We start from the raw sequence: 3,629 nt of genomic DNA, 5'->3' as shown, positions 1-3,629 counted from the left end.
TCACCTCAGATATGCAGATGACACCACCCTTATGGCAGAAAGTGAAGAGGAACTAAAAAACCTCTTGATGAAAGTGAAAGAGGAGAGTGAAAAAGTTGGCTTAAAGCTCAACATTCAGAAAACGAAGATCATGGCATCTGGTCCCATCACTTCATGGGAAATAGATGGGGAAACATTGGAAACAGTGTCAGACTTTATTTTTTCTGGGCTCCAAAATCACTGCAGATGGTGACTGCAGCCATGAAATTAAAAGACGCTTACTCCTTGGAAGAAAAGTTATGACCAATGTAGATAGCATATTCAAAAGCAGAGACACCACTTTGCCAACAAAGGTCCATCTAGTCAAGGCTATGGTTTTTCCTGTGGTCATGCATGGATGTGAGAGTTGGACTGTGAAGAAGGCTGAGCGCCAAAGAATTGATGCTTTTGAAGTGTGGTGTTGGAGAAGACTCTTGAAAGTCCCTTGGACTTCAAGGAGATCCAACCAGTCTATTCTGAAGGAGATCAACCCTGGGATTTCTTTGGAAGGAATGATGCTAAAGCTGAAGCTTCAGTACTTTGGCCACCTCATGCGAAGAGTTGACTCATTGGAAAAGACTCTGATGCTGGGAGGGATTGGGGGCAGGAGGAGAAGGGGACGACAGAGGATGAGATGGCTGGATGGCATCACTGATTCGATGGACATGAATCTGAGTGAACTCCGGGAGTTGGTGATGGACAGGGAGGCCTGGCGTGCTGTGATTCATGGGGTCGCAAAGAGTCAGACATGACTGAGGGACTGAATGAACTGAAAACTACCTTATGGCCCAGCAATCCCACTACTGGGCATATACTCTAAGGAAATGGAGTTGAAAAAGACATATGTACCACAATGTTTCGTGCAATGCTACTTATAATGGGAAATGGAAGCAACCTAGATGTCCATTGGTAGATGAATGGATAAGGGAGTGGTGGTACATATACACAACGGAATATTACTCAGCTATAAAAAGGAACACCATTTGAGTCAGTTCTAATGAGGTGGATATACCTAGAGCCTATGATATAGACTGTCAGAAAGAGAAAGACAACTATCACATATTAATGCATATATATGGAATCTAGAAAATTGCTACTGGTGATCCTATGTGCAAGGCAGCAAAGGAGACACAGAAATAAAGATAGACTCAGTGGGGCAAGGAGAAAGTGGGACGATTTGAAAGAATAGCAATGAAACCTGTACATTACCATATGTGAAATAGATAGCCAGTGCGAGTTTGATGTATGACACAGGGAACCCACAGTAGGTGTTCTGTGACAACCTGGAGGGATGGCAGGGGGAGGGAGGTGGTGGGGGGTTCAGGAGGGAGGGGACATGTGTATGCCTATGGCCAATTCATGCTGATGAATTAACATCACAATATTGTAAAAGTAATTATCCTCCAATTAAATAAAATTGACAAACGAATGTATCTATGTAAATGCTGGGGTGAGGGAGATTTATAGCTCTATCCTAGTTTTAAGGAGACATACTTCTAACCTCAAAAAGCTAGCCAGCCAGGTTGAAACCAAGGTCCACAAGTAGCCTTGAATGCCATAGCAAGAAATTATTTGGTATACATTATTTTGAGTGAATTGTTACTGGGTAGGGGGAGGTCAAAGAAGACCCTCACCTCCATTCTTGGCTCTAGGTCTTACCTATGGCAAAAACAAGCTTATTAAGGGAAGAAGACAAAGAGCACCTCAAGGGAGAGGTGGGCCAAGCCAACAGAGCCACTGGCACCGGAATGATGAGGTATGGCAATTTTTAAAACAGGGCTTTTACATATTCATTTAGGTGGGCATGGACTGACAGTTTGATTGACAGTTGCAAGTTACTTAACAACAGGCTCTATTGCCCATGTCTTTCCCATAATTCAGACCGTTATAATCAGATGTATGTATGTATGTATGTATAGAATATGTATGAGCTCTCCAACCAGTCCATCCTAAAGGAGATCAGTCCTGGGTGTTCACTGGAAGAACTGATGCTGAGGCTGAAACTCCAATACTTTGGCCACCTCATGCAAAGAGTTGACTCATTGGAAAAGACCCTGATGCTGGTAGGGATTGGGGGCAGGAGGAGAAGGGGACGACTGAGAATGAGATGGCTGGATGGCATCACTGACTCGATGCACATGAGTTTGGGTGAATTCCGGGAGTTGGTGATGGACAGGGAGGCCTGGCGTGCTGAGGTTCATGGGGTCACAAAGAGTCGGACACGACAGCAACTGAACTGACTGACTGACTGACTGCATGGGCTCCTGGCTGCTTAAGATCACTTGTGCTGAGGACACAGCTGTGTACCAAGGGCACGTGTGCAGAGTTGGAGATGCCCCTGTGGTTAGTTTGTACCCACTGTGTAGGTACAGAGCTTGTGCTGGAGTTGGAAAAGTGTGGTTATTTTGTAGCATATTTGTGAGCTATCCTGGGCCAGCACTGGGGCATGTCTGGGGTGGGATTCAGAGATCAGGTTTCTTCCTTTTCTGCTAGGCCACCCTTTGTTGCTCATGCCTAATATTCTAACTAACATTAATGAATGTGATTATATTGATGTTTGGAAACCCACCAGTACAAATATCAATACAAAGGATGGGTTCTACTAATAAGAAATTCAATTCAGTGCAATCTTTTGGGGAGGCAATTGCAGTGGTCTAATGAAAGAATTGTGACCTGAATGTGGTTAGGGTTGGTGGACTTTAAAAGGAAATGACAGATATGAGAAATTTGTGAGGGCAGAACTTTTTAATAGAACTTGATTAGAGAGTTTATATTTCCAAAGAATAGCAAGGAGAGATAAGAAAGCCTTCCTCAGTGATCATTGCAAAGAAGTAGATGAAAACAACCAAATGGGAAAAACTAGAGATCTGTTCAAGAAAATTAGAAATACCAAGGGAACATTTCATGCAAAGATGGGCTCAAAGGACAGAAATGGTATGAACCAACCAGAAGCAGAAGATATTAAGAAGAGGTGGCAAGAATACACAGAACTGTACAAAAAAGATCTTCACGACCCAGATAATCACGATGATGTGATCTTTCAACTAGAGCCAGACATCTTGAAATGTGATGTCAAGTGGGCCTTACAAAGCAAGCTAGGGAGGGTGATGGAATTCCAGTGGAGCTATTTCAAATCCTGAAAGATGATGCTGTGAAAGTGCTGCTGCACTCAATAGTCCAACAAATTTGGAAAACTCAGCAGTGGCCACAGGACTGGAAAAGGTCAGTTTTCATTCCAATTCCTAAGAAAAACAATGCCAAAGAATCCTCAAACTACCACACAGTTGCACTCATCTCATACACTAGTAAAGTAATGCTCAAAATTCTCCAAGCCAGGCTTTAGCAATATGTGAACTGTGAACTTCCAGATGTTCAAGCTGGTTTTAGAAAAGGCAGAGGAACCAAAGATCAAATTGCCAACATCCACTGGATCATCAAAAAAGCAAGAGAGTTCCAGAAAAACATCTATTTCTGCTTTATTGACTATGCCAAAGCCTTTGACTCTGTGGATCACAATAAACTGTGGAGAATTCTGAAAGAGATGGGAATACCAGACCACCTGACCTGCCCCTTGAGAAACCTATATGCAGGTCAGGAAGCAACAGTTAGAA

Source organism: Ovis canadensis, chromosome 25 (genome assembly GCF_042477335.2).
Source record: "Ovis canadensis isolate MfBH-ARS-UI-01 breed Bighorn chromosome 25, ARS-UI_OviCan_v2, whole genome shotgun sequence".
NCBI lineage: Eukaryota > Metazoa > Chordata > Mammalia > Artiodactyla > Bovidae > Ovis > Ovis canadensis.
This window is presented reverse-complemented; position numbering follows the sequence as displayed.